Source organism: Silene latifolia, chromosome Y (genome assembly GCF_048544455.1).
Source record: "Silene latifolia isolate original U9 population chromosome Y, ASM4854445v1, whole genome shotgun sequence".
NCBI classification, from domain to species: Eukaryota; Viridiplantae; Streptophyta; class Magnoliopsida; order Caryophyllales; family Caryophyllaceae; genus Silene; species Silene latifolia.
Window position 1 is genome coordinate 327,361,275 of NC_133538.1, and position 26,497 is coordinate 327,387,771.

The following is a 26,497-nucleotide window of genomic DNA, read 5'->3' on the forward strand; positions in this document are numbered from 1 at the left end:
ATAAGACAAACAGACAGCTGAACTGTCACACACACACACACACCACCAACCAATCCCCATCATCTCAATACCGACCGTCCACTGACCACCTCGCCACAGGGGGGACCGCAGCCGTTCCCACCTAAGCCCCGCTCATCGTACGAGCGATAACCCCGTCCATTAATGTGCACATCCCCTTTCGTGGCGGGTTCCACGAAGGGCGAAACTAGGGCGTGAGATCACTCCCGCAAGTGACCCCACTCAACCGAGAACGCATCTCGAGAACCATCAACAAACACAACCACAATCACAATCACAATCACAATCATCATATCAAACACCTAACTAAAGACATCACCAATATCCCATTATGGGACTAATACGAGTAGGAAATCCTACCCGAAAGCACAACAAGCGGACGGTATCTACAAACAGTATCAAAACGCCTCTTCTACGAATCCTCCTCCTAACACATAACACATAAAGACTACCAATCACTTACTACTCATAAAACCCCCAATCTCTAAATTAGGGTTTAATCAATCCCAACAAAACGTTATGAAAATTATGTTAAAAGCTTACCCTCGACGCAAGGAATCCAACGACACGAAAAACGACAAGAACCGACCGTCTGAACTCCGGGAATTGCTAAGAATGCGATTAGGAAGATAAAGTGGCTGCTTTCTCTCTTAAACAGGGTTTTAGGTTTTGTAAAAGTGAATTAAAACAATGACGAATATGTTTAAATACCTTAATCGCATAATTAACAAAACCCGAGAAAATTCCCCGTAAAACCGGACACTCGATCGAGTACCCAAGGTACTCGATCGAGTACCCCCTTACTCGATCGAGTACCCCAGCTACTCGATCGAGTACCCAACAGGTCAGAAACTATCTTATTTCGCAAAACTCCCTTACTCGACAGAGTAAGGCCTACTCGATAGAGTACCCCAAGACTCATAAATACGGAGTATTACAATTAAATTGTGTTAGTAAAATAAAACACAATAATAAAACATAATAACATAAAACACACTAATAAAACATAACACTATTTAATAAGTAAAACATTATACCAAATTAGTGATCATCCTCTTCAACCTCATCCTTCTACTCCTCCTCCTCATTATTGTCATCCACATCCTCACCCTCTTCCCCCTCCTCCAAGTCTATATGATCATCCTCCCTTCCCATTATCCTCTTCCTGCTCTTCCAACTCCTCCTCCGCTTCTTTCTCATTCACGTAAATGATTTAATAAACTGGAGATAAAATTACTTTTGATACAATTTCTTCTTGAAAAAATGATGAATCAACTTTTGATTGTACCTTTGTTTTATAGATCATCTACCATTACTTTTGATGTCTATCATTACTCATATGCTTGGATAAGAAGCGAAATAAACTTGATGAGCTTAATGTGCTAGTATAAATGGATCATACTTAGATTAGGTTCGAGTATGATTCACTTCTATGAATTTGTAATGATCATGGACTCTCATTCCAGCTATGGAATTATCCTTCCATTCACATTGAATAAGACGGTTTTATAAGCCCGGCCACGCCCATTATAGCACAACTCAAAGACATCCTCTAATATTCCATCATGTTCATTGGAATCAAGAGCAGAAATAGTAACACCATAATTGCATCTATCCTTATTTTTCTCGTAATTGAATGTTTGGAAATTAAACCCCTTAACTGAATATCGATTTCACGTTTTAACCTTTCGTAAAGGACCAAAGGCCAAACTTCTTTTCACGTCATCTTGGATATTTAGCTCAACTACATGGTTCCGAAATCAGGGCCGAAATTGATCTTCATGTTTATTTCAAACATCATTCTTGCTCACAATAGGATGTTCTTTAATGAAATCAATCACAAACTGCACTTGATATGGCTCCAAGATCTCACAATTAAAAAGAACTTATAGGTGAGCACGATTATATTCTTTATCATCGAAAAATCTTGTTACCCCAGTTGATGAACAACCTTCATCATCATGAGTTTGGAAAAACTCAGGCAAACTTGTCTCTACTTCATCCCTTTATCAATATTCAAGTTTTTTTTTCTTTGGACGCTATATTTTTTTCAAAGTAAAGAGAGCTAAAGTTTGCAATCTCTTTCGTTAAATAGACATTGCATATAGAACCTTCCACACGAGCTTTATTACGATTTTTTTGCTTCACATTTTAAAGAAATCTATACAATAATTGATGAGGTTAATAATTGATAGGGTTAATTATAAGGAAATAATATTTATAATTACAATACTAGTTAACTCTTACCTTTCAAATCGATACATCCACCTATATTGGACGTGTCCACCAAACTTTTCTTCATAAGGCGAATGGACCGTTACGTCCGGTAGTTGCTCCATAGAATTAAAAAATGGACGAGGAAAGACCATCTCGAGTTTACATAAAAGTTCTATAACTTGGTCTTCGAGACGAACCATGTCATCAACCGATATGTGGACAAACATAAATTTCGAAAAAATTTACTAATCTCTGTTACTGCATTCCACACGGTAGTCGGGATGAGATTTTTCAAAGCAATGGGTATTAAGCGCCCTATCAGAAAATGACAATCGTGGCTTTTCAATCCTTGCAACTTCAGTTTCTTAAGATCAACACAATGACTAAAATCGGATGCATATCCATGAAGAAACTTCAACTTTCCTAACCACTCACACAATACCTTCCTTTGAGATTTGTCAAGAGAGAAAATTGGCTTTCTGCTTAGATCCGTCCTTACGAATGTGAAGTTTGTGACTATCACAAAATTTCTTCAAGTCTTTTCTTGAACCTATAGTATCACATGTCTATCTTTCTACATCCATAATCGTATGAATATGTTGCCAAAGAAGTTCTTCTCTATGTGCATTATTTCCAAATTGTGTCGGATTAACATTTGTTTTCTAATACGGAAGGTCCCAAAAAATGCTTATTTTTAACCAACCGCTCTTCTTCTTTTTCAACTCTTTAGACTCTTCTTCACTCCCATTAATAGTAGATGGCAAATCACATATCAACTCCCGTAACTCATCCCCCGGAAGTCATTCCGGAGCATAGTCAAGCACCTCCTTACCTTTTATGAAAGCTTTCTTTTTCCTTCAATGTAGATGTCCATCTGGTAAGAAGTTTCTATGACAATCAACAATTCATTTTATTGGAATTAGGAAGCCGAAATGCTTTGCTCTTTTTTTTTTTTTTTGTTGAAATGTAAATATATTCTAGTTTTAAACTCGTGCAAAATTGCACGGGTATGTATTTGGGCTGGTATTAATGTTTTTGGATGTTTTTTTTTTTTTTTGCATTTCTATTGTAATTATCTAGTTGGTCTAAATCAGCGATTAAATTGCACGGGTATATATTTGGGCCGATATTAATGTTTTTGGATGCATTTTTTTTTTTTTGCATTTCTATTGTAATTATCTAGTTGGTCTAAATTAATTTCATTTATTACAAATGTAAAATTATTTCATAGTATTTTTGCTAAGACGGAAATTGTCGCATGTTTGTATTAGCGGACGATTTGAAGAAATTAATTCTTAACAGGTCCCACCATAACCTCAATATCCAAAAAAAAAAATGTCCAAATGACATGGCCCATCCTGCATTCAGCATTGTCTTCTGAATTAATAAAGATAAGATATTAAGCTCAAAATCCGAATCACATTACATTGACTTTCATAAAAGACAAGAGAAGGGAAATGGCTTAGCACATCCATCCCTTAACTGTCTGCCACTCTATACTAGTATACTACAACATTTCATTTGACATCTAACAAGGATGTCCTTCTTAACTTGTTCTATTACAACTTTAGGTCTAAGTAGGAAACAATCGATTCTACACTTATTCCTAGCTCGGCCACCACCCATGATAAATGAGAGCTTGAATGCGAGCTTCTACTAATTTCTTGCGAAGTAAACTGCTCAGTGGTTTTTTTCAAGCCACCAAGGAATGTAATCAGCATATGGGATTTGCACTCCAAGCATAGTATTTAGCAATAACAGACATCGTTTACTGTAACAACACTTGAAGAAAAGAAATCAGTGATCTTCATTTTCCATATCACATAATAAAAAGACCTGCTCAGTGCAGATCATCATCTTGAATAAGCTACACCTATTCCATATGAACACATGCCAATTAACCAAAACTGCTTTATTCTTGTCCATGCAACAAGAGCATGCCTTTTGTCCCACGGTTGATGTGAATTTGGCGGAAGCGGAAGACATTTTTGTAAGGTTGTTTTTGTGTTTTTGAATAAAGGGGATATTTGTTTCAAGATCAATGAAGACCTCGAAAACAGTGGGATATTTGCCGTAACTAGACCTATAGTTACGTCAATGGGTGAATTGTTTGATACGCGTCAAACAATCCGACTTAAACTTTGGATCGCGTCCTCGGTCTAAGCAAGGTACGAAAAACTCGTTTCGACCTCTTGAGCCTTTTACTCGTGTAACAACACAAATAAGGAGACAAGTTTCTCACACATGGTGAACCTTTTTACTCAAAACATCATCGTGCTTACAAATGAAGAGAGCCAAGCCTTATATAGGCCGAATGATGCTTGGGCTCCAAGGCAAGCTTTCAATGTTTGCATGAGTTCTAGGTGTCTAGTTATTAGTTTTGACTAGTGTAGAAAAACTAGGAAAGACTTTAGAAGAAAACTAGAAAAGACTAGGAAGAAAACTAGGCGATTAAGAAAACTAGGTGGTATAAAAAAACTAGGTAGTTCCATGCACTTGGCCTTGGTCTTTCCCGAGGTTCTTCATCCCTTTCTTCACGGTTTGCACGGCCCCCAAGCCTTATTCGGACTGTTTTTGTTTTATTTTTCACGTCCCTTGATACGGTAATTTTCTCATAGAATTTTCGTTAAAGTTCTCGTACCGTGTTCACATCAATTCCTCCTTCTTTAAAAAGAATCGTCCCGATTCTTGGACCAAATATATGGATTATCAAAAGCCGATCAACCATCGAACTACCTCGCTCGAGTTTAACCTTTGAATTCCAATAGCAATTGGAAATTCAACCAACGTCTTGACTTTGACAAGCCTTACCCTTTTTCTCCAATGCGTCGTCCCGATTCGTGTGCCTTCCAATGAATTTTTTTTTTTTTTTGCGGATGAACAGTACCGTGAACAGTACCGGCGTGAACAGTGATTTTTTTTTTTTTGTGTTTTTTTTGTTGTTGTTCAATCCGTGCCTTCAAGATCCAATCGATTAAACCTCAACTACCTCGTTGAGTCTAACCTTTGAATACCAATCGCGTTGGATATTCAACTACTAATTGATTGGGACCTCCCTAGGACCGTCTTGATTTTTTTGGGGTGATCAAGAGCCGAAGCTCTGATACCACTTTTGATGTGAATTTGGCGGAAGCGGAAGACATTTTTGTAAGGTTGTTTTTGTGTTTTTGAATAAAGGGGATATTTGTTTCAAGATCAATGAAGACCTCGAAAACAGTGGGATATTTGCCGTAACTAGACCTATAGTTTACGTCAATGGGTGAATTTTTTGATACGCGTCAAACAATCCGACTTAAACTTTGGATCGCGTCCTCGGTCTAAGCAAGGTACGAAAAACTCGTTTCGACCTCTTGAGCCTTTTACTCGTGTAACAACACAAATAAGGAGACAAGTTTCTCACACATGGTGAACCTTTTTACTCAAAACATCATCGTGCTTACAAATGAAGAGAGCCAAGCCTTATATAGGCCGAATGATGCTTGGACTCCAAGGCAAGCTTTCAATGTTTGCATGAGTTCTAGGTGCCTAGTTATTAGTTTTGACTAGTGTAGAAAAACTAGGAAAGACTTTAGAAGAAAACTAGAAAAGACTAGGTAGAAAACTAGGCGATTAAGAAAACTAGGTGGTATAAAAAACTAGGTAGTTCCATGCACTTGGCCTTGGTCTTTCCCGAGGTTCTTCATCCCTTTCTTCACGGTTTGCACGGCCCCCAAGCCTTATTCGGACTGTTTTTGTTTTATTTTTCGCGTCCCTTGATACGGTAATTTTCTCGTAAAATTTTCGATAAAGTTCTCGTACCGTGTTCACATCAACGGTATACCATCCAGATAGCATACCGTAGGAGGGGAAATCATTTATGATCCATAAAAGTGAAAATCTTAATTAAAAATTTAGATTTTTCAGCACATCATATGCTTCTCTTGAAACCCAATTTGATAAGTTTTAGTGTTGATGATGCCTAAGACAAACTAATCTCATTGTTTATTTAATCGTGTGTCTCTTAAGTTTTAATCTTGTAGCTCGGAAGCTGTAATCGTCAATGAAGATTGCACAAGGATGATCAAAGATAAAGAATGTCATATATAGAGTTATGGTGTTGTAAAAGATCATTAAACTCGTAAAAATACTAAGTGCTTTAAAATTACACAGTGGAGTCCATTGTGGTTTCTAACTCGTCTTTGAAATAAACATTTCAAAAATATTTAAACTCTTGAAAATAGCTTTACAAACATTCAAAAAACCTTATTCTCGTCAGAAAAGTCTGGTTTGATCAGTTGATCGAGTACTATTTGGGTTAAACCCATCTCCTGTTTTTGTGTAACTCGGCCTAGTGGTTGGTGCACTCGGCCGAGTGCTTCTGAGCACTCGACCGAGTGTACCAGCTCAGGCCGAGAAATTCGATAGTTGGCTTCCTGTTTTGGGCCTTACTATATAAATCATGAACAATATTTTTCTCTCTGTTCTACGGCCCTAAACACTTTCAAAGTGTCTCTCTAACACCCAAATCCTCTATAGAACCTTCCAAAAATCCTAGCTTTGAAGATTCACCTTGATTTCGAAGATTTGTTCACAAAGCTTTATACTTTCTTACTTATTTTAATTTGTAAGTTGTTCTTCCTTTTATTTAGATTACTCTTTACTGTAACCCTAGAATTTAGGGGAAATTGTAAGTGCTAGATTCCTAATTAGACATCTCTAATTAGTAACAAAATTACTTGTTAATTTAGTTTAAATGGATCTAGTTGCATGCATGATTATAAGGTGGCTTAAAAATGATAAAAAGAATTTTCCTTACATTGTTTTCGAAAAATATGGGCACAACACAAGGACTCCTTCCTTGTGTTGTTCATGAGCTAAAATACATTGTTATCTGATGCTCATTTGAGTGATTCTTGTGCAACTTAAGAACTGCTTCAGTTGTGATCCTGCAAAGTCTTATTTTAGTTCTTTGACAAATTATTTTAGTTTAATTTGTAGACTAAGAAACTGTTTATTGAAGCCTTATTTTACTTGTTGATAGAAAAACCCTTATTCCTATATGATTCAGGTTGAGGTGAATTTTTTTTAGTATGCGATTTAATAGAGTAAAACTTGAAGGAGCCTATTCTTCTAGGCGCTAAAGCTATAGGATTGATACCTATGATTGATCAGGTACCTAAACATAATCCATTTATGCAGTATAAACTCCGTTGTACAGGAAACTAATGCCTTTGTTCAGGGGGAGAAAGATGATAAGATAATTGCTGTTTGTGCCAATGATCCTGAGTACCAACATTACAAGGACAACAAGTAGTTACCTTCCTATCTTTTGGCTGAGATTCGCCGTTTCTTTGAAGACTGTATCCTTTCATTTTGCTTACCTTTTTGAAGTTTCTTAACTTACATGTCATTAAGTTTGAGCCATGAAATCCCTATAGCTTCTCTCTTTAGTAGTTCTTTTTCATGTCATTATATCGTCCTTATTTAACTTTGAAGGTCACGTGATGTTTGCACTGACTGATAATTGATTAATTTCTCATTAATATACGATAGTTTGATCGTTCAACAGTACTGCATTGTGTAGCTCTCTAATAGAAGCTCATACTTGATAGTCGATACAGCCCACATGTCTTCTCCTTGACAATTTTCTCAGATAAGAAAAATGAGAGCAAGGAAGTTGTCGTTGATGAGTTTCTCGCTTGCATTTGTCATGAGATCAAGCAATCCAACACTCCATGTATGTACTGACTCTTATTCAACATGCAATGTAAATATATATAGTTTTATACCATATGCAATCTAATAAGTGATGTCCTAAATGGATTATAGTCTGCTCACAGTCAAGGCAAGCTGTCAAGCATTATCCCGAAAGCATTAGAAGGGGTCTTCTGGTGTTACATTTGAAGAAAAGCATCGCTTGAATTGTGTATTAAACTAAAGGGTTAGTTGGCATTCAACTGGGCAAGTTAGTTACAAAATGAGGCTTTCATAAGTGAGAATAAAGCAAATGAGTACACATTTATGGCAGCAAAGAGTAGTTGCACACTTTTGCAGGTTTCTTGCTCATATGAAGATGCTTCAGGTTTTTGTCTTGGCTCCTGCTCGGGTTTGTATAGAGCCAAGTCTTGACTGGTTATGTGACTATAATGTTGGTCATGGTATATAATTGGTCTAATGACTTTGGTCATTAAGTATTTTTGCAACGTATTTTTCCTCACTGATATATAGCTCTTTACATGTGGAGAGTTGGAGACTATTCCTATTGTTGTGGTTATAAAGATACAACTAGGCAAATATTCTGGAGTGTTGGAGACTATTCCTATTTTTCCACACTAATATACTAATTTTCTAAACTTCGCCATTGTCCTATTTATGCAGGTTCCACAAGTCAACCACGTTGATTACCAGCTACTCGATACTATTGGAAGATGGTTTCGTAAGTTGTATCCATACCTATTGGTTACTTACCCCTACATCTAGTGTATGTTATTCTTATTTGACTTCGATGTGTTGGACCAGATAATTTCACTTATGCGAGCAATGGGAATTGAGTATTCACCTTGACTTCCAGGTACTAAACTAAACTCCTTTCAATAAAAAATCGAAAGTATATTTTCACCTTCATTAATGTATTAAAATATTTGAGCAACAACAAATTTGTTGCATTCAAGGTGCGTTTTCGCTACGATTTTGGTTTATGTGTTTGATTTTATCACCTTGGCATAATTTTGATGATCATAAGTGGATGCCTAGCGCCTTAGCTTTCTTAAATACTATAAATGTTATTCTGCCATTACCATAACATTAGAGGTCTAATTATTGTTATTTTGTCTTATGTGTGCTATCTTATGTCCAATTTCTTTCATTTCTCTAATATTGTGGAATTGAATCGCACGAGGTGATGTTGAATTAGGTGACATGTTGTTTGAGCTTTTAAGAGACGGTGCATCTATATACTGAACTGTATGCTTTTGATCATAATCCTAATTATGTCAAAAAACTTTATACTGTTGTACATCCAGTCATATTTCCTACTAGTGTCACGAGAATTCTAATTACCTTCATAATTTGGACAAGGTTAAGGCAGTAGGGCTTATGGAGGGGTATGCCGATTTATTTGTTAATGAAGATCTGCTATACAAAATCAGGAGTACTAATTGCTGCCATTTGGCCGAGGACCTTATTTTTTTACATCCAGCTATGTTATATAACTTGGTTTCAATTTTTTGCTTATAGGTTAGTTGTCTCAATATATTTGACATATTTTGTATGATACTATGTAGATCATTTGGTAATTGACTTCGGATAATCGATTGATTGTATAAACATATTTGTTGGTTATTGAATCGTCTTTTGCATTTGTGATCATGTTTAGTAGTAATGTGCTGGGCAATAATATAATAATATATATTTTTATTTTATAAAAATTAATAATTATAGACATTAGATGTAACACCCCACGGTAATTGAAGAGGTCCATTGATAGACTTAAATGACTAGTGCTTAAAGAGATTGAAAGTACTACTCAAATCAACAAAGTGCACTTTCTTTTATGGTCATCCATGCGAAAGAACTCCAAAGTTAAGCGTGCTTGGCTAGGAGTAGTCTTAGGATGGGTGACCTCCTGGGAAGGTTCCCAGGATGCGCATGAGTGATGACAAAATGCGCTATAAAGGACCCGTGTTGATCTGTGGGCCATGTACACAGCCTGATGAACTATCATAAGTAATCGCTCTCGACCCGGTTTGAGCCGGGGTGTTACAAGTGGTATCAGAACAACCCTGTGACCGTGTGGTGATGGGAGGCAGTTGTTATATGCTCTTGGAGACAGTTTTTATTCTGGAACATTTTCAGGAACTCAAAATTTTAGAAATTTTGTCCAATTTTTTTTTGTATCAAATACACAATTTAAACCTTGTTTTCGCAATTTTTAATGTATTAATTTCAAATTAAATATAAAATTTAGAAAAACACCAAATATTTTTTTTAAAAAAATTCTTGAAAAATTTCAAGAACATAAAAATGTTAAAAAATTTACCAAAAAATTTCGATTAAAATTTGAGAAAAATATAGATATATTTTATCGGTTTTATCACATAAAAACCAATAAACATGCAAAAATTAATCAAATTAATTTTATAAATTTACATCCAATTTATAAAACATGCAAGTAACTTTATTTAAATTTTTAATTCCATAAAATTCATTTTAATGATTTTTAACTAATATAATTACATTTTATTGATATTTAACTATTAAAAACAATAATAATGCAAAATTAATCAAATTAATTTTCAATTTTTTACTTACTCTAAGTAATTCATGCATATGTGATGATACGTCTGTCGTATACCTATCAAAAATAAACTGACTAAACTAACTATATAGCTAGGGAAGTCAGGTCGATCTCCTCAGGAAGGCAAGATATCTGTAGAAGTCCGTCTATTTGGTCACAAATGGGGGGGTTGTTTGAATTGTTTTCTAAACTACAAAGTTTAAAGGAAATGTAAAGAAATGAGTTAATTAAGCATTTCTTAGTGGGTTATGCCACATGTAATAACACTTATCACATACAAGTGTCGACCCACATGTGTTATTTCTTTCTTAGTCTATTTCAATTTTCGATATTTGTCCCACAAATGCTTATAAGACTTACTTTTAATTATCTTATATAATTAAATATTAATTTAGTTTAATTCTATTATTTAACATTTAAATAATACTAATTAAATATTAATGTACACTTAGCTATTAAGTGACATTTTACCATTTTATCAATATAAAATGTGTCTTATAATAATTAATTAGTTAATTTTACAACCTCTTGTAAATATTATTAATTAATTACCTCCGCCTCACATTATACACACATATCGTAATAATTTAGTTAATTAACTATTAGTTACTAAATTCCGTCTATTTATTAATTAATTATCACATAGTTGAATAATAAATTCCTTTGGCCCGAGTTCATAACTCGTCATCAAAAAATAAATTCACTTAACTTAATAAAAGTCAATATATACAAGATACTAATTACACTATATCCTATATAAATAATTAGTCTATCCATTTGGGCATCATCCTATAGGTAAGGATAAGCTGATCACTGTCGTCATACGACAGTATGTCAAACTCTAGTGAGTCAATCATTACCAATTAAAGTTGACCAGCTGACAAGTATATAAAACATATATCCCGAATATTCCTTTTACAAGATTTATTGAGTAGACGCACTATTGAGGAGGACACTACTCCAACAATCTCTCACTTGTCCGACACAAGTGTGCGCTACTAATTCTCTTGTCCGTTAAATCACCCACTCAATGCAAGGTGTCTTTCAGGTCGTACTTGCACACGATCATATCATGAGTGGTTTCCTCGATCTGGAGAATAACTGTCTGACCGGATAATCTACGATAGATCTCATCCGAGCGTGGCCAAGCATTTCCAGTCACATCTCCTGGAGTGGCCTTGAGATATTAAACCCTGACAAGGATGGACAATCCTCTTGACCTATCTTCTTCGTTCGATACAGAACACAATGACCCAGTAATTGTCCATCGGCCTCCTTTTACGGTGCGACCCAGGACAAAAACCAAAGCCACCGGAAAACTATACCAACTTAGACAAATAGTCGCAAGTCTAAATATTTAACTCAAAGGAATAAATAGAAATCCTCGCCACGACCAGACAACATTAAGGACTCTATAAATGGTCACTGTCCAACAGAGTGTCACTACATTCTGCCTATGTAATCGACTAGCCATCTCTATGGTCATATGACAGTCAAACTCGTCATCAATCGCTTTACAATCTAGCCACTCCGAGACGTCACCTCATTAAGTAACTAGGTACAAATTACAATGTTAATCCAGTTCACTTTAATAGGGTTCGAAATTGTCACTACAACCTATTTGGATAAAACGAAGTATTTAACATCAAATAAAATTGAAGATAATAGTTAAACGATAAATACAATTATCATATATGAAATAATAAATACAATATTATAATTATTACATATCAGATAATTTACAATAATTCTGTCATTTGTCTCAATTCCATAGAAACTACGTGACCATCATGTTTAACTTGAGACAATGGCTTGGTTAAAGGATCAGCAATATTCTGATCTGTCACAACCTTACAAACTGTTATCTCCTTCCTTTCAATAAAATCTCTAATTACATGAAATTTCCTATGTACATGTCAAGACTTATTACTAGACTTCGGCTCTTTCGCTTGGAAAATTGCCCTACTGTTATCTCAATAAATAGTGATAGGATCTTCGGCTGTCGGAACTACCCTTAGTCCTTCCAAAAATTGCCGAATCCACACAGCTTGTTTTGCAGCTTTAGATGCTACAATGTATTCAGCTTCTATTGTAGAATTCGCAATGACCGACTCTTTAAAACTTCTCCAGCAAACCGCACCTTCATTTATCATAAAGACAAAACCAGCCTGGGATTTCAAATCATCCCTATCTGTTTGGAAACTAGCATCCGTGTAACCTTTTACACGTAACTCAGAATCCTCTCCAAATACCAAGAACGAATCTTTAGTTCTTCTCAAGTACTTAAGAATATTCTTAACGGCTATCTAGCAGTGACTCTCACCCGAATTATTTTGCTAAAGACTCCCCATACTCAAAGCATACGAGACATCGGGACGGGTGCACATCATAGCGTACATGAACGATCCAACAATGGGAAGCATAAGGAATCAATTGTATGCGTTCAATATCCTTAGGCTTAGTAGGACAATGTGACTTACTCAAAGTAATCCCACTACCTATTGGGCAGAAATCCCTTCTTAGAGTTTTTCATATCAATATAAGCTTCTTGATTCAAAGCTAATATCATTTTGATTCTATCTCTATAGATATGGATACCCAAGATGCGATGGGCTTCTCCCAAATCTTTCATCTGGAAATGATTTCCCAACCATTTTTTTACTGAAGTACGCAATGGTACATCATTCCCAATGAGTAGTATGTCATCTACATACAATACAAGGAATACAACCTTGCTCCCACTAAACTTCATGTATAGTCATGGCTTCAACACTTTCAGTAAAGCCATTATGTTTAATAACATTACTGAAGCGATGGTTCCAAGTTCTTGATGCCTGCTTAAGACCATAAATGGATCTCTTAAGCTTAGACACTTTGTTAGGATTTTTAGGATCCACAAAACCTGCAGGTTGTGTCATGTACACTTCCTCTTCGAGAAACCCGTTCAAGAAGGCGGTCTTGACATCCATTTGCCATATTTCGTAGTCATGAAATGCATTAATCGCTAACATAATCCTAATGGATCGAAGCATTGCAACTGGTGCAAAAGTCTCATCTTAGTGTAAGCCATGAACTTGAGTAAAACCTTTTGGGACCAATCGTGCTTTGTAGACATATTTATGTCCATCCATGCTAACCTTAATCTTAAAGATCCATTTACACTCAAGAGGTCTAACATCTTCGTAAATCTACCAGTCCCATAGCCGATTGTCGAACATGGAATCCATTCATATTGCATGGCCCCAAGCCATTATTTGGAGTCGGGACTAGATATAGCCGCTTTGTAGGTTACAGGTTCGTTACTTTCTAAAAACAACACGTTATAATCATCATCCTGTTCGATAACCCTCAGATATCGATCAGGCTGGCGACTAATTCTACATGACCTCCTAGGTTCAGAAGGAATTAGAACTGAATTAGATGCAGAAGGAACATCATCCTGCGTCATCTCCTCAGTCATCTCCTCAGTTTGTAGCTCTTGAATTTCACAAATTTCAAATCTTCTCCCACTCTGTCTTCTAGAAATAATTTTTTTTTCTAGAAAGACAGTATCGCAAGACACAAAGACTTTGCCCTCTTGAGGATGATAGAAATAATAACCACGAGTTTCCTTTGGATAACCCACCACTACTACAAAAATCATTATAGACATCACTTAATAGACGTCAGAATTTTCATAAAAATGATGTTTAAAAAATAGATATCGGAGTTTTAAGAAAAACTGATGTCTATACAATTTAATGTACATGAGTTGTTTTTAAAAACACATGTCATTATTAATTCCATCTTAAATAGACATGGGACATTATAGTAACCTATGTCGATTTAATTCCCCAAATCTTATCTATATAAATTTAGAAGACAATACTCATTGTACAGCGCGCCACATCATAAATGCATTTTTTTTTTTGGAAAATCCAGGTTATGGTGGGACCCATGAGTGTGCAACATATTTAATTATTAAGATATCCGTCTTTTCAAACATGCGATAAATTCCGTCTCGCAACAAATTATATAAAATCATCTTATGGAATACTTCTTCGAATTAATATTATGATAAAATTTTATACATTCCGTGTAAAGAAAATGCATAACATTTACACTGAATTAATTACAAATGCGAGTAAATGTGATTAAATTACATAATTTTTAAAACAAAATTACACAATAAAATTACATAATTTCAGGAAGGAATTACAGTTATATACGGGATCGAACATACAACGGAAATGAATTACAAAAATGAATTACATGTATTTTTGTTAATATTATTGTACCACAAAATCATAACATAATTTTTTCAAAGTACAGGGTACAATTTTTTTTTTTTTTCAAAAAACAATAATAACGGCATATGTACTTGGAATATAAAACTCCAGATCCAAATATCACCACGACACCGAAATTGGTAGGTGACAATGATAGGTACAATAGAAATGCAAAAACAAATATACATAAAAAACATTAATTCTGGCCCAAATACATACCCGTGCAAAGGGTTTAAAACTAGTAACTTTAAATCCAAACCCAACACTCCTGATATAAAACATTCTGGTACTCATTTGCAAATCACCCAAATCCGCCAAATCCCTCTTCCCTCAATCTATGTCGATTTAATTCCCTCTTCCCTCATCCTCCAAATCCGCCACCCACCTCCTACTCCACCACCACCAACAACAACACATTATCCACGACAAGAAGTGTCACCCTCATTTTTGTTCGTCCATGTTTGCCCACAAGAAAGGTCGTCCGTGTTCGCCGTTCGTAATCTCGCTCTAGCCTTTGTCGCGCCGAAGATCGTACGTGACCACCAATATGTGGTGAGTACAACTCTTTACTCTCATACTTACTTTGTTAATTACGGAGTGTATTTTTAATATTGAATTGGGAAATTCATTAATTAGGGTTTTGATGTTAACATAATATTAGCATTTATGTTTGTGGAAATTCATTAATTAGGGGGTTTGATGCTAATTTGCTTAATGTCTCGTAATTGTTTGGTATTGGATTGAAGCAATACAAAAAGGGTATACATTTTTGTGGTTATCTGATGCTAATTTGAGTGATTCTTGTGCAACTTAAGAACTGCTTCAGTTGTGATCCTGCAAAGTCTTATTTTAGTTCTTTGACAAATTATTTTAGTTTAATTTGTAGACTAAGAAACTGTTTATTGAAGCCTTATTTTACTTGTTGATAGAAAAACCCTTATTCCTATATGATTCAGGTTGAGGTGAATTTTTTTTAGTATACGATTTAATAGAGTAAAACTTGAAGGAGCCTATTCTTCTAGGCGCTAAAGCTATAGGATTGATACCTATGATTGATCGTACCTAAACATAATCCATTTATGCAAAGATAAACTCCGTTGTACAGGAAACTAATGCCTTTGTTCAGGGGGAGAAAGATGATAAGATAATTGCTGTTTGTGCCAATGATCCTGAGTACCAACATTACAAGGACAACAAGTAGTTACCTTCCTATCTTTTGGCTGAGATTCGCCGTTTCTTTGAAGACTGTATCCTTTCATTTTGCTTACCTTTTTGAAGTTTCTTAACTTACATGTCATTAAGTTTGAGCCATGAAATCCCTATAGCTTCTCTCTTTAGTAGTTCTTTTTCATGTCATTATATCGTCCTTATTTAACTTTGAAGGTCACGTGATGTTTGCACTGACTGATAATTGATTAATTTCTCATTAATATACGATAGTTTGATCGTTCAACAGTACTGCATTGTGTAGCTCTCTAATAGAAGCTCATACTTGATAGTCGATACAGCCCACATGTCTTCTCCTTGACAATTTTCTCAGATAAGAAAAATGAGAGCAAGGAAGTTGTCGTTGATGAGTTTCTGCTTGCATTTGCTGCAGATCAAGCAATCCAACACTCCATGTATGTACTGACTCTTATTCAACATGCAATGTAAATATATATAGTTTTATACCATATGCAATCTAATAAGTGATGTCCTAAATGGATTATAGTCTCTCACAAATCAAGGCAAGTCATCAAGCATTATCCCGAAAGCATTAGAAGGGGTCTTCTCGGTGTTACATTTGAAGAAAAGCATCGCTTGAATTGTGTATTAAACTAAAGGGTTAGTTGGCATTCAACTGGGCAAGTTAGTTACAAAATGAGGCTTTCATAAGTGAGAATAAAGCAAATGAGTACACATTTATGGCAGCAAAGAGTAGTTGCACACTTTTGCAGGTTTCTTGCTCATATGAAGATGCTTCAGGTTTTTGTCTTGGCTCCTGCTCGGGTTTGTATAGAGCCAAGTCTTGACTGGTTATGTGACTATAATGTTGGTCATGGTATATAATTGGTCTAATGACTTTGGTCATTAAGTATTTTTGCAACGTATTTTTCCTCACTGATATATAGCTCTTTACATGTGGAGAGTTGGAGACTATTCCTATTGTTGTGGTTATAAAGATACAACTAGGCAAATATTCTGGAGTGTTGGAGACTATTCCTATTTTTCCACACTGATATACTAATTTTCTAAACTTCGCCATTGTCCTATTTATGCAGTTCCACAAGTCAACCACGTTGATTACCAAATACTACTGATACTATTGGAAGATGGTTTCGTAAGTTGTATCCATACCTATTGGTTACTTACCCCTACATCTAGTGTATGTTATTCTTATTTGACTTCGATGTGTTGGACCAGATAATTTCACTTATGCGAGCAATGGGAATTGAGTATTCACCTTGACTTCCAGGTACTAAACTAAACTCCTTTCAATAAAAAATCGAAAGTATATTTTCACCTTCATTAATGTATTAAAATATTTGAGCAACAACAAATTTGTTGCATTCAAGGTGCGTTTTCGCTACGATTTTGGTTTATGTGTTTGATTTTATCACCTTGGCATAATTTTGATGATCATAAGTGGATGCCTAGCGCCTTAGCTTTCTTAAATACTATAAATGTTATTCTGCCATTACCATAACATTAGAGGTCTAATTATTGTTATTTTGTCTTATGTGTGCTATCTTATGTCCAATTTCTTTCATTTCTCTAATATTGTGGAATTGAATCGCACGAGGTGATGTTGAATTAGGTGACATGTTGTTTGAGCTTTTAAGAGACGGTGCATCTATATACTTTCGTATGCTTTTGATCATAATCCTAATTATGTCAAAAACTTTATACTTGTTGTACATCCAAATCATATTTCCTACTAGTGTCACGAGAATTCTAATTACCTTCATAATTTGGACAAGGTTAAGGCGAGGGGCTTATGGAGGGGTATGCCGATTTATTTGTTAATGAAGATCTCGCTATACAAAATCGAGTACTAATTGCGCCATTTGGCCGAGGACCTTATTTTTTTACATCCAAATATGTTATATAACTTGGTTTCAATTTTTTGCTTATAGGTTAGTTGTCTCAATATATTTGACATATTTTGTATGATACTATGTAGATCATTTGGTAATTGACTTCGGATAATCGATTGATTGTATAAACATATTTGTTGGTTATTGAATCGTCTTTTGCATTTGTGATCATGTTTAGTAGTAATGTGTCAAGGCAATAATATAATAATATATATTTTTATTTTATAAAAATTAATAATTATAGACATTAGATGTAACACCCCACGGTAATTGAAGAGGTCCATTGATAGACTTAAATGACTAGTGCTTAAAGAGATTGAAAGTACTACTCAAATCAACAAAGTGCACTTTCTTTTATGGTCATCCATGCGAAAGAACTCCAAAGTTAAGCGTGCTTGGCTAGGAGTAGTCTTAGGATGGGTGACCTCCTGGAAGGTTCCCGGATGCGCATGAGTGATGACAAAATGCGCTATAAAGGACCCGTGTTGATCTGTGGGCCATGTACACAGCCTGATGAACTATCATAAGTAATCGCTCTCGACCCGGTTTGAGCCGGGGTGTTACAAGTGGTATCAGAACAACCCTGTGACCGTGTGGTGATGGGAGGCAGTTGTTATATGCTCTTGGAGACAGTTTTTATTCTGGAACATTTTCAGGAACTCAAAATTTTAGAAATTTTGTCCAATTTTTTTTTGTATCAAATACACAATTTAAACCTTGTTTTCGCAATTTTTAATGTATTAATTTCAAATTAAATATAAAATTTAGAAAAACACCAAATATTTTTTTTAAAAAAATTCTTGAAAAATTTCAAGAACATAAAAATGTTAAAAAATTTACCAAAAAATTTCGATTAAAATTTGAGAAAAATATAGATATATTTTATCGGTTTTATCACATAAAAACCAATAAACATGCAAAAATTAATCAAATTAATTTTATAAATTTACATCCAATTTATAAAACATGCAAGTAACTTTATTTAAATTTTTAATTCCATAAAATTCATTTTAATGATTTTTAACTAATATAATTACATTTTATTGATATTTAACTATTAAAAACAATAATAATGCAAAATTAATCAAATTAATTTTCAATTTTTTACTTACTCTAAGTAATTCATGCATATGTGATGATACGTCTGTCGTATACCTATCAAAAATAAACTGACTAAACTAACTATATAGCTAGGGAAGTCAGGTCGATCTCCTCAGGAAGGCAAGATATCTGTAGAAGTCCGTCTATTTGGTCACAAATGGGGGGGTTGTTTGAATTGTTTTCTAAACTACAAAGTTTAAAGGAAATGTAAAGAAATGAGTTAATTAAGCATTTCTTAGTGGGTTATGCCACATGTAATAACACTTATCACATACAAGTGTCGACCCACATGTGTTATTTCGGTCTATTTCAATTTTCGATATTTGTCCCACAAATGCTTATAAGACTTACTTTTAATTATCTTATATAATTAAATATTAATTTAGTTTAATTCTATTATTTAACATTTAAATAATACTAATTAAATATTAATGTACACTTAGCTATTAAGTGACATTTTACCATTTTATCAATATAAAATGTGTCTTATAATAATTAATTAGTTAATTTTACAACCTCTTGTAAATATTATTAATTAATTACCTCCGCCTCACATTATACACACATATCGTAATAATTTAGTTAATTAACTATTAGTTACTAAATTCCGTCTATTTATTAATTAATTATCACATAGTTGAATAATAAATTCCTTTGGCCCGAGTTCATAACTCGTCATCAAAAAATAAATTCACTTAACTTAATAAAAGTCAATATATAAAAGATACTAATTATACTATATCCTATATAAATAATTAGTCTATCCATTTGGGCATCATCCTATAGGTAAGGATAAGCTGATCACTGTCGTCATACGACAGTATGTCAAACTCTAGTGAGTCAATCATTACCAATTAAAGTTGACCAGCTGACAAGTATATAAAACATATATCCCGAATATTCCTTTTACAAGATTTATTGAGTAGACGCACTATTGAGGAGGACACTACTCCAACAATCTCTCACTTGTCCGACACAAGTGTGCGCTACTAATTCTCTTGTCCGTTAAATCACCCACTCAATGCAAGGTGTCTTTCAGGTCGTACTTGCACACGATCATATCATGAGTGGTTTCCTCGATCTGGAGAATAACTGTCTGACCGGATAATCTACGATAGATCTCATCCGAGCGTGGCCAAGCATTTCCAGTCACATCTCCTGGAGTGGCCTTGAGATATTAAACCCTGACAAGGATGGACAATCCTCTTGACCTATCTTCTTCGTTCGATACAGAACACAATGACCCAAGAATTGTCCATCGGCCTCCTTTTACGGTGCGACCCCAGACAAAACCAAAGCCACCGGAAAACTATACCAACTTAGACAAATAGTCGCAAGTCTAAATATTTAACTCAAAGGAATAAATAGAAATCCTCGCCACGACTAGACAACATTAAGGACTCTATAAATGGTCACTGTCCAACAGAGTGTCACTACATTCTGCCTATGTAATCGACTAGCCATCTCTATGGTCATATGACAGTCAAACTCGTCATCAATCGCTTTACAATCTAGCCACTCCGAGACGTCACCTCATTAAGTAACTAGGTACAAATTACAATGTTAATCCAGTTCACTTTAATAGGGTTCGAAATTGTCACTACAACCTATTTGGATAAAACGAAGTATTTAACATCAAATAAAATTGAAGATAATAGTTAAACGATAAATACAATTATCATATATGAAATAATAAATACAATATTATAATTATTACATATCGATAATTTACAATAATTCATCATTTGTCTCAATTCCATAGAAACTACGTGACCATCATGTTTAACTTGAGACAATGGCTTGGTTAAAGGATCAGCAATATTCTGATCTGTCACAACCTTACAAACTGTTATCTCCTTCCTTTCAATAAAATCTCTAATTACATGAAATTTCCTATGTACATGTCAAGACTTATTACTAGACTTCGGCTCTTTCGCTTGGAAAATTGCCCTACTGTTATCTCAATAAATAGTGATAGGATCTTCGGCTGTCGGAACTACCCTTAGTCCTTCCAAAAATTGCCGAATCCACACAGCTTGTTTTGCAGCTTTAGATGCTACAATGTATTCAGCTTCTATTGTAGAATTCGCAATGACCGACTCTTTAAAACTTCTCCAGCAAACCGCACCTTCATTTATCATAAAGACAAAACCAGCCTGGAATTTCAAATCATCCCTATCTGTTTGGAAACTAGCATCCGTGTAACCTTTTACACGTAACTCAGAATCCTCTCCAAATACCAAGAACGAATCTTTAGTTCTTCTCAAGTACTTAAGAATATTCTTAACGGCTATCTAGCAGTGACTCTCACCCGAATTATTTTGCTAAAGACTCCCCATACTCAAAGCATACGAGACATCGGGACGGGTGCACATCATAGCGTACATGAACGATCCAACAGCGGAAGCATAAGGAATCAATTGTATGCGTTCAATATCCTTAGGCTTAGTAGGACAATGTGACTTACTCAAAGTAATCCCACTACCTATTGGCAGAAATCCCTTCTTAGAGTTTTTCATATCAATATAAGCTTCTTGACTCAAAGCTAATATCATTTTGATTCTATCTCTATAGATATGGATACCCAAGATGCGATGGGCTTCTCCCAAATCTTTCATCTGGAAATGATTTCCCAACCATTTTTTTACTGAAGTACGCAATGGTACATCATTCCCAATGAGTAGTATGTCATCTACATACAATACAAGGAATACAACCTTGCTCCCACTAAACTTCATGTATAGTCATGGCTCTTCAACACTTTCAGTAAAGCCATTATGTTTAATAACATTACTCAAGCGATGGTTCCAAGTTCTTGATGCCTCGCTAAGACCATAAATGGATCTCTTAAGCTTAGACACTTTGTTAGGATTTTTAGGATCCACAAAACCTACAGGTTGTGTCATGTACACTTCCTCTTCGAGAAACCCGTTCAAGAAGGCGGTCTTGACATCCATTTGCCATATTTCGTAGTCATGAAATGCATTAATCGCTAACATAATCCTAATGGATCGAAGCATTGCAACTGGTGCAAAAGTCTCATCTTAGTGTAAGCCATGAACTTGAGTAAAACCTTTTGGGACCAATCGTGCTTTGTAGACATATTTATGTCCATCCATGCTAACCTTAATCTTAAAGATCCATTTACACCAAGAGGTCTAACATCTTCGTAAATCTACCAGTCCCATAGCCGATTGTCGAACATGGAATCCATTCATATTGCATGGCCCCAAGCCATTGTTTGGAGTCGGGACTAGATATAGCCGCTTTGTAGGTTACAGTTTCACACTTTCTAAAAACAACACGTTATAATCATCATCCTGTTCGATAACCCTCAGATATCGATCAGGCTGGCGACTAATTCTACATGACCTCCTAGGTTCAGAAGGAATTAGAACTGAATTAGATGCAGAAGGAACATCATCCTCGCGTCATCTCCTCGCCAGTGGCTCTTGAATTTCACAAATTTCAAATCTTCTCCCACTCTTCTTCTAGAAATAATTTTTTTCTAGAAAGACAGTATCGCAAGACACAAAGACTTTGCCCTCTTGAGGATGATAGAAATAATAACCACGAGTTTCCTTTGGATAACCCACCACTACTACAAAAATCATTATAGACATCACTTAATAGACGTCAGAATTTTCATAAAAATGATGTTTAAAAAATAGATATCGGAGTTTTAAGAAAAACTGATGTCTATACAATTTAATGTACATGAGTTGTTTTTAAAAACACATGTCATTATTAATTCCATCTTAAATAGACATGGGACATTATAGTAACCTATGTCGATTTAATTCCCCAAATCTTATCTATATAAATTTAGAAGACAATACTCATTGTACAGCGCGCCACATCATAAATGCATTTTTTTTTTTGGAAAATCCAGGTTATGGTGGGACCCATGAGTGTGCAACGTATTTAATTATTAAGATATCCGTCTTTTCAAACATGCGATAAATTCCGTCTCGCAACAAATTATATAAAATCATCTTATGGAATACTTCTTCGAATTAATATTATGATAAAATTTTATACATTCCGTGTAAAGAAAATGCATAACATTTACGCAGAATTAATTACAAATGCGAGTAAATGTGATTAAATTACATAATTTTTAAAACAAAATTACACAATAAAATTACATAATTTCAGGAAGGAATTACAGTTATATACGGGATCGAACATACAACAGAAATGAATTACAAAAATGAATTACATGTATTTTTGTTAATATTATTGTACCACAAAATCATAACATAATTTTTTCAAAGTACAGGGTACAATTTTTTTTTTTTTTTCAAAAACAATAATAACGGCATATGTACTTGGAATATAAAACTCGGCATCTGAACTATCAGCCGCGCACACCGAAATTGGTAGGTGACAATGATAGGTACAATAGAAATGCAAAAATAAATATACATAAAAAAACATTAATTCTGGCCCAAATACATACCCGTGCAAAGGGTTTAAAACTAGTAACTTTAAATCCAAACCCAACACTCCTGATATAAAACATTCTGGTACTCATTTGCAAATCACCCAAATCCGCCAAATCCCTCTTCCCTTAATCTATGTCGATTTAATTCCCTCTTCCCTCATCCTCCAAATCCGCCGTCACCACCTCCTACTCCACCACCACCAACAACAACACATTATCCACGACAAGAAGTGTCACCCTCATTTTTGTTCGTCCATGTTTGCCCACAAGAAAGGTCGTCCAGGTTCGCCGTTCAGAATCTCGCTCTAGCCTTTGTCGCGCCGGCATCGGTGACCACCAATATGTGGTGAGTACAACTCTTTACTCTCATACTTACTTTGTTAATTACGGAGTGTATTTTTAATATTGAATTGGGAAATTCATTAATTAGGGTTTTGATGTTAACATAATATTAGCATTTATGTTTGTGGAAATTCATTAATTAGGGGGTTTGATGCTAATTTGCTTAATGTCTCGTAATTTTTTGGTATTGGATTGAAGCAATACAAAAAGGGTATACATTTTTGTGGTTATCTGATGCTAATTTGAGTGATTCTTGTGCAACTTAAGAACTGCTTCAGTTGTGATCCTGCAAAGTCTTATTTTAGTTCTTTGACAAATTATTTTCGTTTAATTTGTAGACTAAGAAACTGTTTATTGAAGCCTTATTTTACTTGTTGATAGAAAACCCCTTATTCCTATATGATTCAGGTTGAGGTGAATTTTTTTTAGTATGCGATTTAATAGAGTAAAACTTGAAGGAGCCTATTCTTCTAGGCGCTAAAGCTATAGGATTGATACCTATGATTGATCAGGTACCTAAACATAATCCATTTATGCAGTATAAACTCCGTTGTACAGGAAACTAATGCCTTTGTTCAGGGGGAGAAAGATGATAAGATAATTGCTGTTTGTGCCAATGATCCTGAGTACCAACATTACAAGGACAACAAGTAGTTACCTTCCTATCTTTTGGCTGAGATTCGCCGTTTCTTTGAAGACTGTATCCTTTCATTTTGCTTACCTTTTTGAAGTTTCTTAACTTACATGTCATTAAGTTTGAGCCATGAAATCCCTATAGCTTCTCTCTTTAGTAGTTCTTTTTCATGTCATTATATCGTCCTTATTTAACTTTGAAGGTCACGTGATGTTTGCACTGACTGATAATTGATTAATTTCTCATTAATATACGATAGTTTGATCGTTCAACAGTACTGCATTGTGTAGCTCTCTAATAGAAGCTCATACTTGATAGTCGATACAGCCCACATGTCTTCTCCTTGACAATTTTCTCAGATAAGAAAAATGAGAGCAAGGAAGTTGTCGTTGATGAGTTTCTCGCTTGCATTTGTTTGCAGATCAAGCAATCCAACACTCCATGTATGTACTGACTCTTATTCAACATGCAATGTAAATATATATAGTTTTATACCATATGCAATCTAATAAGTGATGTCCTAAATGGATTATAGTCTGCTCACAGTCAAGGCAAGCTGTCAAGCATTATCCCGAAAGCATTAGAAGGGGTCTTCTGGTGTTACATTTGAAGAAAAGCATCAGTTGAATTGTGTATTAAACTAAAGGGTTAGTTGGCATTCAACTGGGCAAGTTAGTTACAAAATGAGGCTTTCATAAGTGAGAATAAAGCAAATGAGTACACATTTATGGCAGCAAAGAGTAGTTGCACACTTTTGCAGGTTTCTTGCTCATATGAAGATGCTTCGTGTTTTTGTCTTGGCTCCTGCTCGGGTTTGTATAGAGCCAAGTCTTGACTGGTTATGTGACTATAATGTTGGTCATGGTATATAATTGGTCTAATGACTTTGGTCATTAAGTATTTTTGCAACGTATTTTTCCTCACTGATATATAGCTCTTTACATGTGGAGAGTTGGAGACTATTCCTATTGTTGTGGTTATAAAGATACAACTAGGCAAATATTCTGGAGTGTTGGAGACTATTCCTATTTTTCCACACTGATATACTAATTTTCTAAACTTCGCCATTGTCCTATTTATGCAGGTTCCACAAGTCAACCACGTTGATTACCAGCTACTCGATACTATTGGAAGATGGTTTCGTAAGTTGTATCCATACCTATTGGTTACTTACCCCTACATCTAGTGTATGTTATTCTTATTTGACTTCGATGTGTTGGACCAGATAATTTCACTTATGCGAGCAATGGGAATTGAGTATTCACCTTGACTTCCAGGTACTAAACTAAACTCCTTTCAATAAAAAATCGAAAGTATATTTTCACCTTCATTAATGTATTAAAATATTTGAGCAACAACAAATTTGTTGCATTCAAGGTGCGTTTTCGCTACGATTTTGGTTTATGTGTTTGATTTTATCACCTTGGCATAATTTTGATGATCATAAGTGGATGCCTAGCGCCTTAGCTTTCTTAAATACTATAAATGTTATTCTGCCATTACCATAACATTAGAGGTCTAATTATTGTTATTTTGTCTTATGTGTGCTATCTTATGTCCAATTTCTTTCATTTCTCTAATATTGTGGAATTGAATCGCACGAGGTGATGTTGAATTAGGTGACATGTTGTTTGAGCTTTTAAGAGACGGTGCATCTATATACTGAACTGTATGCTTTTGATCATAATCCTAATTATGTCAAAAAACTTTATACTGTTGTACATCCAGTCATATTTCCTACTAGTGTCACGAGAATTCTAATTACCTTCATAATTTGGACAAGGTTAAGGCAGTAGGGCTTATGGAGGGGTATGCCGATTTATTTGTTAATGAAGATCTGCTATACAAAATCGGGAGTACTAATTGCGCCATTTGGCCGAGGACCTTATTTTTTTACATCCAAATTATGTTATATAACTTGGTTTCAATTTTTTGCTTATAGGTTAGTTGTCTCAATATATTTGACATATTTTGTATGATACTATGTAGATCATTTGGTAATTGACTTCGGATAATCGATTGATTGTATAAACATATTTGTTGGTTATTGAATCGTCTTTTGCATTTGTGATCATGTTTAGTAGTAATGTGTTTGAAGCAATAATATAATAATAT

The 26,497-nt window shown here is 34.8% G+C and overlaps 3 long non-coding RNA genes across 3 annotated transcripts; all 3 read left to right on the forward strand.

Annotated features, from left to right (window-relative positions):
* The first annotated feature begins 8,562 nt into the window (after positions 1 to 8,562).
* On the forward strand, positions 8,563 to 9,403 carry LOC141633725 (uncharacterized). The gene is made up of 3 exons (XR_012538502.1): positions 8,563 to 8,650; positions 8,734 to 8,785; positions 9,292 to 9,403. It is a non-coding gene; the product is annotated as an uncharacterized LOC141633725 (long non-coding RNA).
* Positions 9,404 to 23,483: 14,080 nt separating this feature from the next.
* LOC141633183 (uncharacterized) lies at positions 23,484 to 24,780 on the forward strand. The gene is made up of 3 exons (XR_012537988.1): positions 23,484 to 23,752; positions 24,307 to 24,448; positions 24,742 to 24,780. It is a non-coding gene; the product is annotated as an uncharacterized LOC141633183 (long non-coding RNA).
* Positions 24,781 to 25,139: 359 nt separating this feature from the next.
* LOC141633184 (uncharacterized) lies at positions 25,140 to 26,233 on the forward strand. Its single transcript, XR_012537989.1, has 3 exons — positions 25,140 to 25,524; positions 25,608 to 25,659; positions 26,166 to 26,233. It is a non-coding gene; the product is annotated as an uncharacterized LOC141633184 (long non-coding RNA).
* Positions 26,234 to 26,497: the final 264 nt, after the last annotated feature.